The following is a 14,090-nucleotide window of genomic DNA, read 5'->3' as shown; positions in this document are numbered from 1 at the left end:
AAAATTAGTTACATTAGACATGTCTCACTGTTCTCATGATTAAATGAGCTTCCACAGATCTGGACAGTATAGATGAAGTGTAGAGTCTCTTTCTTAATCTTCAGGTTTCTTAGATCGGATGGCATTGTCTTAGAAATTCAATTATCAGAACAGGCAAATCTGCCCAGCATTAACAGAGATTGAGGTTGTGAAGGCTTTCATATTCGACGAAAGATGCTCTTGCATTCACAGCACATCCTTATGTATACTGAATGAACATCGCGTTCATCTAGTTATAAAAAATGTTCTTCTGCGCTGTGCGGAATAGTAAGGCATTCTTCAGATAAATCAACACAGAAGATTTGTTCTACTGTGAGAACAGTAATTGGTAAGTAACCTAAAAGGAGTTCTACTATTTCTCTTGCAAATATCAATGATCAGTGAATCATGGTTATGTAGTCGAGTTCCAGTACATCTTTACTATGTTTTGAATTATGTGTAACATAGGTCTAAAATGTTTCTTTCTTTATACTCTTGATGCTTGGAAGCCTGTTAAGACATGTGTATCTTACAAGAGACGTATTGCGTGATGGGCTGTATTTAATCCGAGCTGTTTATTATGTGTATAAGGTGATAGGAGCTACGCGCAAATACCAGAAAGCATACAATATGTCAACAATGAAGTGGCTTCTGAAGGGATGTCTTGTGCTATCTGAAATTTTAAAAATGAATTCCTTTTTCTTTACTAGGTAATAATAACGAACAGTAGCTTCGTCACTTGATGCTAGGACTAGAGGTATATATGTATTTAGGTATTTACAATGAAGCAAACCAGCTTATGGGTTTATGTTTGTGCTTACGATGATGTTTCCAAGAGTACGCATGGAACGCCCAATATTATGGATGATGGGATCGCAATTCTCTAAGGGGATAAGGATCTTATATAAGTACAGCCAAGGGATATCCTGCAGACTCCTGGATAAGAGTCTTGCTTGATAGACCTGTCTATTATAGCAGAAAGGTGCTAGAAATAAGCTTTTATCAACGTTTGTCCATAGACATTCGGATTCGCCGTCACCTCAGGCCATAAACGGCTATGGGTTTGACATAATTTCATACAATAACTTCAAACAGAGGTTCGCGTGAGAAGAAAAAGCCAATTCACTGGCGCTCCTACAGAAGTGAGTACGAGACTAGGAGCAGACTACTTGGCCGTTGTAGGTGCCAGTACGAGACATAAAGACGTAGTAGGCTGCGCTGGCGCACCGAAGTACATGTGGAATATAGAGGTAATGCATAAGGGGGGTGCGGGATGAAAGAGATAAGAAAGGGCAGGACTACCTTCACTCTTTGGTCCTGTTAAATGATTGTTAATTATCTATATCTAAGGGATAAGGGGATTCATATGGGATTGTCAGTGCTAATATATGGGTTTGTCAGAATCCTATTCAACACCTTCCTTTCTCTAAGTCGATGTTCATTTAGAAGAATTTGGGTAGGCGTGGAATTTAAAAATGGGTAGATAGTACATTAAGAACCCCCCCCTTATAATGTATAATGTATTCGAAAGAATAATTTTTTGGTTCATTAAAATTATTGACTGTGTATCCTAGTGCTTCTGCATCACGTATAAGAGTGGAAAGAGGAGAAAAACCATTCATCAGATAAGATCATGCCTCCGTGGTTCAAAGCACAATAAAAGTTCGGGTTTTAAGCATCAGAACTTTGACATTTTTGCCAAGTGGTATCAAAGTCCCATAATGCGGCCATGACGAATAGTTCATAATGTCAAGTGGAAACACATGTGATTTGGGAGACGTCAAGGGATGAAGCAAAACAGGGCTTGTAGACCATGATTTGGAGACTGCAACTTGACACAGCAGATTACGCTAAATGTGCCTAGAGATAGATAAGAAGTATGTGATTATCCTAGACGGGAAAACTTTCCAAGTGGAACTGTTCCAAAAAAGAGCTGTAACAAAGCTTAAGCGATTAGAAATGTCAAAAGAGCGTACGTACAGAATCACACTAAAATACATAATTCTCAAAGCACATTGTTACGTGGTCAGAAAAGATTCGCCAATGCAACGCTGTGTCCTATGCGCACACAGGCGATCAACGAGGAAATGAATTAAGCGGTGTGAGGTCATTTCGTTCCTTGGTATTCACGGTCTGTTCGCAGTGTCAAGGTACGCGTGATTTTCTAAGAGATATATCACACTTGAGTTGATCAACGAGATGCAGTTAGCGTCCTATGCTAGAACTTGGTCATCGACTGTTGGCCGAACTTTGTCTATCAGATCGAGGAATCGCGATAGAATGATAGAAGGAGAGGTGGCTTGTAAGTATGCTTGGTGGAGTGTCTAGAGAGAATTAATGGAGATTTGATATCAAGTGGCTGTGGATGATTTCTCAATCTAGTATTAACGAAGGCACGGACAGTAGAGAAACTGTTGGAGCAGTCAGACGAGTGGAGAGGCAGGTAAGTTGGCACGCAGGAGGACAGATGAATGACAGCAGTTACAAACTAAGTCGAGTTCTCTGAGCAGCTATGTTGAGTTTACAAACAACCGTTCTTTTTGCTGTGCTTATAGATTATGTGTACTCTTAATCTGGTATTTGGTTCCCTTTAAAACTAACATATTATTGAATCCAGTAGGAGATGTGGAGAAAAGCCTGAACCTCAATCCAGTGAAATAACATGTGGTTGAGTATCAGAGCAGGCGATGTGGAAGAATGTAAGAGTTTTCAGATTCTATTGTAACGCATATTAAAGATAGTAACATATACCCATCCGAATTAGATGTAGTTTGCAAACTTAATTGCAGACGCTTGCGAGTAATCTGCACTCAGGGTTGCTCCCAAAGATGTCACTGTAGTGGGATGTCAAGGAATGATGATTAAAGAAGAATGTAAATATGAGTCTATTTGTTCCTTGGAGTTTTAGCGTGTTTGGACCTTAAAGACAGAACAGAAAAATGCAGTGAGTGAGGATCGGAGATGATATAACTAGGTGGGCGTGCGATGTGCACTGCGGTTTCATGTGTGTGACCTTGTGCAGGATACAATTGTTTGCGATGATTTCCAAGGGATATATAGATAGTAAGTCAGCGGTTTGTGTCGGATTGTATAATACACATTTTCGTATTTATGTAGTGTCGAGATTAAATTCCTTCGATCGAAGAGCGATAGTCGAGAGGTTATTTAGGTCATTCGACCTCGATAGTACATAACACTTTCACTCATCGTATCAAGAATAAATTGTTGTTTAGGGAAGACTACTGGGGACTCATCCCCATAAGGTTATATTATGGCCTCTAGTGGGTTGTTTGCTAATGCACGGTGCGACTCGGGGTTGTTATATTTTAAACGAGGTATGGCGATTGTTAACATCGACTATCGATATGTCGATCGATCGATTTTTAATTCTAGATAGGTCGTAGTCGAGCTAGAATTCGAGGGTGCCGAAGTAGCCAAAAAATTCGAATTCGAAACTATTTTTCCCTATCTCTTCACATCCGAAGACAAAGTAAATGGGCCTCATAGTGTTTACTCACAGAACGCCTCTAAGACCATAGCCATGTGCTGCAATGTATTGTTATAGACGCCTTTATTTCCCAGGCGACAAGTAGATTGTCAGCGTGTACGTCGGCACCACAGTTGTCTAACTGTCTAACCATGAAGGAAGTGTGCCCTTGAAGCTCAGATCCACAGCAACATCTGTCTGCAGCTCCATCTTATTGGTCTGCACAAAAGGACAATTAACAGTTTGGGAAACCTTGTTGGGCTCTGTTTGCCACTATTTAAGACGTACTATAAGCTAGTACTTCTTCAGCAAATTGCTTTTTTCTTATTTAGCAAATGGTAATAAAGTTAGTTCATGATTATGGTTTGTAGCATCTGAGAGGCCATGATATTATGTGGGTAGGGTTAGTGTGTGGGGGTGCGTTGTACAAAGGGTGGTATGCTTAGTTGTTCTACAGTGGTTTCAATGTCACGTGTTTATAATTGATTTAATTTCTGTTCACGTACACTTGTGTATTTTATTAAGCAAGGAACCCCTGTTTTATAAATTATTGCGGATCATTAGAAAGTCATCTTGTGAGTCTATGCCCAGCCGTAAGTGCCTTTAATATTGGTCATCAGGAATCTCCTTCAATATATTTACAATATAGTGCTGGTACTATTTACCATAATAATATATGCTTATATATAGTGTCCTCCTATTTAGCAGGAAAAAGTGGTGATAACGAAGGGTATAAAATAGTAGGACTGCCGTCCTTCTCCCATCCTCATGATGGGTGGCAGTGATTTCGTGTTAGGGTAGGGCTTGGCGTGTGAAAACAAGGAAGCGTTGTGTCTGGTCTAATTGCTTCCAGGGCTTAAATGGGGTAAACCCTTGCAGTAAGCCCTTGCTGTTGGTGACTACGAACTAAAAAAAAGACATCGTTTCATAATGGACCTTGGCTTGCATTTAAGGTTTTCACCGGTATTCCTATAATTACGTTTACACAATACCTCATTTCGATATAAAATTATTCTCAGGATAGCAGGCGCGAGACACCCAAGTTCCTTTGTAAGAAACACTTGCTCAGTCTCTTTAAAAAGATACTAAAATGCTGACATTGGAGGTACTAGAACATTATGTAGTCTAGTCCAGTTCTGGTACTTAAGGGTTAATACCCACAAATTTATGCCTGTATATTATCCACCCTCTTTTAAGCTCTACGGTGTCTCTTACCACATTTATACTTATTTATTTATTTTAATGCTCCCTGTGTACACTGTAAGATTATAGAGCACTTAGTATCCTTGTGGCACTTTATAAATACATTTTATACATCATACATCAAATATACACATCGAACGAAAATCTGTGAAAATACAAAAACAGGGCGACATTGCATTATACGCTTTATACTGTATGTGTCAAATTGTAAAGTATATCCACTGATATGTCAATAAGGGGGAAGCCTGCTGGTGAAACACACAAGTCTTAAACAGACCCTAAGCACTTTGACATACTGTAACCCCTATGGATTCATGACAGACACAATTGCAGCCCCAACCTCACTCCACATTCTCCAGGCAGCAGTGCTTTATATAACATTACAGTCTCATCTTTGACCAAGTTTCATCTGTTGGAAGGTCACCTCAGAAATGCATTCAGACAATTGCATTAACTATAGACATTATATACATATGGGTGTTCTGAACTACATCTCTCAGAAGATGAGGGCTAAATTAGTGGAAAGCACATTGTTGAAGTGGGAGTTGAAACACTAGGGATGCAGGAGTTTTGACAGGGAGGGCTCATGTAGCACAATGCCGGAAGTTGTCCTATGATGGACACCGTACTACTACGGCCAGTCGAGATGCAGTTTATACCTAATATCTCATGCACAAGCGGCGGGCTTGATGTTTATGTCACCTCCGCTTCTATTGGCGCTATTGGCGCTTCGGATTGGTGGAGAAAGTTATCAATAGAAAGTTGTCCTATTGTTATATCGCTGCTATTAAATTAATTCAGCTCTAACTTCTGGTTTTTATGGGAAGGCATGGTGGCTGACCCGTAGCTGCAACACCAATGCTATGTCTGCATCTTGCAAGAGCCATTATAGGTGTCTAAGGGGCCAACCCCTCATGGTATCCCTGGTGATAGATATATACTGTACATAGGGCCATACACAGTATGGGTTCCCTTTTGCTTGTTTCAGTTTTAAATATGCCCTGTCTGCAAACCAACAAATATCTATAGTACATGGATATTGTTTGGCATAATGAAGCCGCCATAACTATCGATAGCAGCCCCAGCATGGCTTGCCTAGTACAGACAGGGGGCATTATTTTTTTTAAAAAAAATCACAGTTTCCCTTGAAGGAGAAGTAAACCCCTTATTAAAAAACCCTACCCTACATAGACCCCCTCTCCCTCCTCCCCTCCCCCAGCCTATCTGAAGACCTGAAGAAGAAGATGGCGCCCGTGAACTCCGATGTCGTGAATCTGCACCGAGCGGTCAGTAAAAAGTTAGGGGCATTTGCCTGGGGTAGCAGCTAGGCTGGGGGCGAGGAGGGAGGGGAGGTTTATGTAGTGTAGGAGTTTTTTATAAGGGGTTTACTTCTCCTTTAACTGGTGTGCAGGCTCTATTAGGCTGCATCTGCTGTGAGGGAAACATTTTTGGGTGACAGACACCCTTTAATTACCCCAACCCATATCCTCCTTTTTGAATTTGGCCTGATGAAGGCGCCTGTGTGCTCTGAAAGCTTGCAATTTTATTCAGTTAGCCAATGGAAAGGTATTACAAAAACTTTACATTTCTGCAAAGTATTGAAAAAGTCTTTATTTCTGGTGAACTGAAAAAGGGGTGGTTCACCTTCAAATTAACTTTTAGTGTGTTATAGAATGGTTAATTCTAAGCAACTTTTCAATTGGTTTTAATTTTTCTTTTGTATAGTTTTAAATGATTTGCCTTATTCTTCTGACTCCAGTAGCGTCACTAGAGGGGGCCGGGCCCTGGTGCGTGACGCGCAGCCGGGCCCCGCCCCCTCCGTACGGCCGCATTTGTCAGCGTGAGTGAGCTGCCGGGGAGCCCTGAGGGGGTGCGGGCCCTGGCCCACTTGCACCCCCTGCCCCCCCGGTAGTTCTGCCACTGGACTCTTTCCAAATGGGGGTCCACTGACTCCATCTAAAAAACAAATGCTCTGTAAGGCTACACATTTATAGTTATTACTACTTTTTTATTACTCATCTTTATATTAAGACCCTCTCCTAATCATATTCCAGTCTCTCATTCAGATCAATGCATGGTTTCTAGAATAATTTTGACCCTAGCAACCAGATTGCTGGACTTCAATCTGGGGAGTTCCTGAATAAAAAGCTAAATATCTCAAAAACACAAATGAAAATCCAATTGCAACTTTTCAATTGGCCTTAATTTATTTTCTTTTTATGGCTTTTGAATTATTTGCCTTCTCTTTTGACACTTTCAGATGGGGTCACTGACGCCATGTAAAAACAATGGTCTCAGAATATCACTCTCTACATCATACTAAACGTTAATTTAAAGGTGAAGTAACACGAAAAAAGTATAGGTTTATATATGGTGGGGATCAAAAACATTTGTTTAATAAATATGCAATTACAGCACAGAGGGAGCAGAGTGGGTACTTACCAGGCCAGAATTGAGGCCACAGAATCTGCTCCCCCTTGTTACAGTGATGATACAGTAATTAACATTATGTATATATTAATACAGGCAGGCAATGTTTTCTTTATTCAAAAAATCAATGACTCAGGGTAATTCACCAGAAAAGTAATGTCAGAAAAATCCAAAATAATGTAGACAGTTTATGGGTGACTGTGTGGAGATACATTATGTAATTTGCCAAAAATGCTTTAGCAGTTACACACAGCACAATGAGGACTATCATTTGTCATTATATCAGTCCTTATCATGCACTGTTCATTATAGTTATAGTGTACTTGGATACATTTCTAAAGAATTCCTTTATTGATTTGTATCTGTGAGTGACAAAACAGCACAAGTGCACATGTCCTAAAGGACATAAAAGCCTAGTGGGTATCAATTTGTTAGGCACACAAATTACATTTTCAATTTTTCTGCTGTGATTTGCTCATGAATAAATTTGACTGGCCTATGATTTTTTCTACATAAGCACAATGCTGCCATCTTACCCTGTTTTCCCAGTGATCCCTTGTACTTCAGTCAGGCTCACTAGAGTTGCACATAAGCAGTATACTAGAAGTAAAATTGGAAATGTATAGCAAGAGATGCCACATGCAGCCACATATTCTACAATGAAAACCTCATATGCATAGTGTGACTGTAAGAATGCCCTTTGGCAATGGAATTACAACGAAATTTCAAAATTTTCTTGGAAAAAAGGGTATTTATTAGCAGATTATGAATACATTGTTTGCACCAATGAATTATTTGTTTAATTTTGCATGGTTATTAAATATTTATTTAAAAAGTATTGCAGTCATGTAATTTTCCCCAAATAGTATAATTTTGCTATTAAAAAAAAAAAAATTGAGGGAATTTTACATAAACTTGAGCATGTTGTACACAAAAGTACATTTCAGTAACATATTTTTCGTTATTTTCCAACCACCCAAATTGAAATTGTAGAAGTGATTTAGATGGCAATGAAGCTATATCTTTTTTTTAATCAAATGATATTTGTTCTCCTTCTATTCTAGAATTTAGATGGGCTATTTAGTTACTGGTGAATGCTTGATGAGAAATCAAGGTTTCTAAAAAAAAAAAAAGAAAGTCAATTTGTAGATGTACTCCCCCCTTCATCTGACCTTCATGCCACATAGTCCTATGGTTTCACACTAACAGCACTGAATACTATACTATGAAATTATTTTAATATGTACTGGAGGAGAAAAAATAATTTTAATGCAATAAAAATAATAAATAAGTAGAGTACAAGTACAATGGTGGTAAAATTTGCAGAAAGCTCAATTTCTGCCCGTGCTTTAGAAAAAACAGCTTTCAGTAAGCCTTAATGTATTTTGAAGCATTTTATTCAGCTTCTGGAAAAATACAAGAAGATAAAACCCCGTGCTAACCTGTATGTGTAGTGACAAAAATGAATAAAATCCACTTGTCTCTTTTCAAACAGGGCTGTGTCTTGCTTTTCTGTCCCACGTGTCCCATTCTAACCTGTAAATTCACAAATGGGGCAGCTGCAGGCTCCCCCGTGGAACACCTGTCATAAGCCTAATTGTAAAACCAGTAATATTCCCTGCTTTTAAAGCTACAATGACTCTAAAACAGCATGTCCGATATGTGCAAGGGGTATACAATTGATTGGACCTAAGATGTTAATGCATTAAAGCTTCCATATTACTGGGGGGGGGGTCCTTCGTCTACACTCTAATATAGTAAAAGGTCCCCCAGCAGGGGCAGTAGTTTGTGCTGCTTTAAAAGACAAGAGTTTTGTGAGGAACCAGTCCTCACTGGGTTTGAAGTGTCTCAGCCAGGTGCATGTTTTGGGGCTGCATGAGAGGCCAAGCATCTGGCCCTTGGTGGTTCTGAAGAAGGCGATACAGTTGTTTCAGATGAGCAACAATGTTGTCTTTGATGTCAGGGACAGAGATTTGCAGACGGATGCTTCCACTGTCAAAGGAACGGGTGCTGTCCCCACTAAACATCTCAAGTATCATACGTGCTACAACTGGTATTATCTGTGAAGAAATATAAAAAAAAATATTTAGAATAAAGTAAGAGTTATTATGTGTGTCACTGGGACATGTAGTTGCTTCAGATTTCCCATATGCCCAGTTTAGCTCAAGAAATAACTAGATAGATGTTTTGTAATTAAAGCAATGCTAAAAGTATGTTCAGCTCAAGTCGTATTCATTGAACTTATGTTGAACATCTGGATATACTGTCACTGTTATGCATCTGGGCCCCCAAAAATTCTCCTGTTATCCTCTGCCAAAATAGCAAAATTTACATGAGATTGTATAAAATGCATGGATTCGTAAATTTAAAATACCTAATTAATTGCCCTACCACCATCTTTGCATTCAAAAGGACACATATTTAAGCATCCATTTAGGACTGCTTCCATAAGTTGCCGTTACATTACCCTGTCTAATAATGTACACGTAGTACATGTACAGTATGAACTTTTGAGTAGCACACCTGAACAATAATGAGCTTTCTTCTCTGGATTTGTCATCTGGCCACTCCTCTCCGAAGCATAAGTAGATTTCACATGGTGGCTGCTTTGTAGGAGCCCCCTCTGATGACAAATAAGTTCTACATACAAGAATAAATCAATAAAACAATTCAGTCACAAACAGAATTAGCAGATAAAACATTGTGTGTAAAAAAGATATGCTTCTGACTAAATTTTGGTTAGGCTTGGTTGCACATAAGTCCCATGCCAAGGAGGGCTTGAATACTGGGCTTGCTATGCATCTGCTATTCATTTTTCTATTTGTATGGTTCCCATTGAGACTTGTATAAGAAAAATAGAATTAGCACTTTGAAGGGAAGGAATCATTTGGGACAAACACAATTCAGTACTTTTCTTGCACCTAAATTAGCGTTGCTATAAACTAAATGCAAGTGATATTTTGTTGCGGTCATTTGTGATGTGTATATTGGCAAAAGTCAGATAATCAACTGCCACATAGAAAAGTTTTTCCAGAGGGATGAATGCTGTGACTCTGCCTCTCAGACAGTGTCTGTACCTTATTGGCCTGTGTAAGGGGGGCCTCCAAAAAGCTTGTCTTACAGACAGATTTTCAGCTGAATACTGAAAATCCCTACTGGTGATGGTTGATGAAACCTTCTCCTAAAGGGTCTCCTTAGGACGCCACTGGCCTGGGGCCCAAATGATCAAATTATCCTGATTTGGCCCAGTGTGTTGGTGGCCTAATTGTGACCTCGTCAAATGAGCGGGTCCAGTAGTGTATTGCCTTAGATTAACTCAGTTTGCACCATAAATCCTAAGGTTCAATTACTTTTTCCTTGCACCAAAGGTACAATAAAAATGTATCTCTTTTTATAGAAATAGTGGTGCACTTCTGCATATTACATAAACTTTTACAAAACACAGAGCAGAAGCCACTGTCTTGATATACACCTAAATCAGGCCAGGACTAGCAATCTGTGAGACCTGGTAAATGCCAGAGAGACTGCTGTACTATTTAGTGGGCGGGTGGGGGCTGTTTGGGCCTCTGTCTATAGTACCCACACAAACTCATGACAAAACAGTTTGTACTCAGGAAAATTAAGTATATCTATAAGCACATGGTATCATTCCAGTGCCCCAAATTATAAATTAGCTCAATACTCCATAGAGCAAATAATTCAAGTAATGCCTTTTACACTAAGTAACAGACTTTTGGTGATCTCCATTAGAAGGGAGATAGATCCGAGTTAATTTACAATTCAGTTTGTAACTAATGATAAAATGAATGGCAGGAAACATTATAAAAATAGGTAGACTTAAAAGACTGCTGAAGAATGGTATGAAAGCAGAAACGGCTGGACAGTGGGATTGAACCTGTCCTTATAGGAATTGACGAAATAAGACATGGCTATGGCTGTAATAAGTACTTACTTTTAGTAGGAATGCTTAAAAACAAATCAAACTTGGATAGGAGTATAAATGAAACTTAAATTGTTAATAATTTGACCATATCATCTTTTTTCTATCCAGAACAGGCTATACTAGACTTGCTAAACAAGAAGAAAAATACAGAATATTTATCACAAACTCTTTTAGGTCTTCACACTTGTATTGAGACAGAATACTTACCACTAAGGAAAGTCTCCAGACAGAAAAGTTTAACTCTCTTCTGCCTTTCAATAAGGTTTGGGGTAGTCGGAGATGGTGAGCAGGGCCCACTCCAGTAGACTTTACACTGACACAGTCTGATTGCATATATGGCATGCCCACTGACTTCTAATATCAGACCCCTGTCCATGACATCAAGAAGACGACTAGTAAAGAGCTTCTGTTTTTCATTTACAATTTGTTCTGTCCCAGGGAAGCGAACTTGTTCAAGGGTGATGGGTCCAAACAGCTCTTCCTATAAAACTATATAATGAAGACCATTTAAAAGTTGCTTAGATTTGCCCACTCCATAAAATACTAAAAGTTAACTTAAAGGTGAACCACCCCTTTAAATTCTCAAGCGCAACCCTCCCCCCCCCGTAACCCACACAGGGTGTAACTTCACAGTAAATACATTTTTTCCAGGCCCCATCTACACCATATGCGTACAATGCCCCCATTCTTACACACCATGCAGTGTGATCTTCCCCCATTCTTACACACCATGCAGTGTGATCTTCTTTCGGCGCATGCGCAGTTGTCGCAAGCTGGGAAATTGCTCCAACTGCGCATGCGCCACTACGCCAGTCTCATTGTCAGAATATTGAAGACCCGAAAGATGGCTGCCGTAAACGCCAATTCATGAATCTGCACTGAGGGGTAAGTAAAAAGTTAGGGGCATTTGCCCAGGGTAGCAGCTGGGGGGGGGAGGTGGGAGATAATTATTTACTACAAACCAACCACCATTTTTATTTCAGTTAAGTATATTTGGGTTACCCCAGCCAGTGGAGATTGCAGGCCTCTGGAAAAGCCTCCCACTAACATCTAGTGATACAAAACAAGATTTCACAAATTAAAAAAACATAATTATTTATAAACTTAGGATACACCTGTAGTATCACATCAGAAATGTATATTCCATTAGAAATCCAATTCTTTAAAAAGTGGACATGGGCTATAAAAAGTTCAGAGAAATGCTTTATGTGCTTCATATTTTTCCCTAATCCCCAGGTCTCCCTTTTTATTTGATAAAATTGGGGAGCCATAGTCTGTGTTCCATCAGTCCTCTCTGTCTCTTAATTTTATTTACCTTTCTTTTTCTTTTCCAGCATCCACTTTCCAGTAAATCCTTCCCCATATTGCGTTACAAACATGATTTCATTCTTATTTAAAGCAACATCAGACATAAATAATTGGCGACCATAAACCCACCAGCACTGTTTCAGTGAACTGCCAGGTGACTTCCAGCAAAAAACCTATGAAAATGGATCACTAAAACGCGACTCACATTTGCATATCGATCATTAAACATCTCAATATGAGATATTTATATTATTGAGATGTTTAATGATTGATATGCAAATGTGCATTTTAGTGATGTTGTTAACACATCAGTCTCTATGTGTTCTTTCCCACCTTGTTTGGGTATTTATGGCATTTTTACAAACAATCAAACACTTTGAGAAAGGCCTCGGAGGAGGCCGAAACATTAGTCTCGTATGTAACCATTAAACTTTTTAACTTTCTACATAAGACCTGAGAGTGCGGACCGTTCTTGCTGACTACATATTGTAATTTTGGATACTGCACCCAGGCAAGCTGAAATATATTTTCGAGAGTGCTGGCTATTTTGTGGAATAGATAGATAGATAGATAGATAGATAGATAGATAGATAGATATGTGTGTTGGAACTATACAATTGTCACTGGTGTGACCTTTTTTCTGAAAAAACATGCACATGGAAATATTTTTACGCGTTTTTCTTAAATAATCCATCATAGGCAAGAAAAAGAGTTGCACGCAATTGTCTCCATATTGATGTCTAGGTCATGCTGAAAGTTAATTTAAAAGGCGAACAGCCCCTTTAACTATCATAAAAAACACTCACACTAAAAAGTAATAATCTCATACCCTTCCAGCTTGATCCAAAGCAAAAACACTTGCAGGCTGGCCGCCATTCTCTTTAAAGGACCAGTAACATCAAAAACAAAATGTTTAAAAATTCGTTAGTGCACAACGAAAATAAACACCAAGACAAATAAATCTTTTAAAAAGCAAAGCCTTTATTAAGAAATAACTTACAGAAAATCCACTTCCTGTCCTCTTCAGAAACGGCGAAAAGACGACCATCCACACTGCAGCAATCGATTTCTCCTTCCTGGATATTCACTGACAGGCATCTTCCTCCTCCCGGCGTCCAGCAACAGCTGTGTCTCTCCTTCCCCATGGATCGACTTCCCTCCTTCGCTCTCCTCACCAGCAGCTGCAGCGCCGCCGACCCCGCCGAACGTTCTGCCCGGGCTGTTCCTGTAGCCGCTGCCGGCGACCCCACTAAGCAGAACTGCACCAAGGCTTCAGTCACAGAGGGACTCGGAGCTGCACAATGAGGAGCGCAGGTAAGTGGGAGCTACAGCCAAGGGGAAGCGGGTTAAAGCTTGGCTCCTAGGAGTTAATTCTCAGTGTGAGCGGAGGCAGGGGACGGAGCTCTTTACACATACTGTTCTTTGCCGGTATTGCTCCCATCCCAGCAGCTCCACGTATCTTTCACTGACAGCAACGAGCAGGCAACTTAGCTCAGTCTGGGGACTTTGGCAGCCGGTTTTGTATTTCTCTCTGCGGGGACCCTCAATGCGACTAATTATCCTAGAAGAAGCAGACAATCAAATACACACGCTAGGATTGTTTGCCGTTCTCCGCATTGTATGAAGCGATGGGAAGGATTTCACACGCAGACAAGTATTTTACACTGGACTGTCTGTTTCTTAGAGCTCCGTCCCTGCCTC

At 39.8% G+C, this 14,090-nt stretch overlaps 2 pseudogenes; both read right to left on the bottom strand.

Moving 5' to 3' along the window:
• LOC121393741 overlaps positions 1-12,560 on the bottom strand; it is a 57,046-nt pseudogene extending 44,486 nt beyond the window's left edge.
• LOC121393915 lies at positions 8,531-12,444 on the bottom strand (annotated as a pseudogene).
• Positions 12,561-14,090: the final 1,530 nt, after the last annotated feature.

The sequence above is a fragment of the Xenopus laevis genome, chromosome 5L (genome assembly GCF_017654675.1).
Source record: "Xenopus laevis strain J_2021 chromosome 5L, Xenopus_laevis_v10.1, whole genome shotgun sequence".
In the NCBI taxonomy this organism is placed as follows: Eukaryota; Metazoa; Chordata; class Amphibia; order Anura; family Pipidae; genus Xenopus; species Xenopus laevis.
Note: the sequence above shows the minus strand (reverse complement) of the source record. Positions and strands in the feature narration are given on the sequence as shown.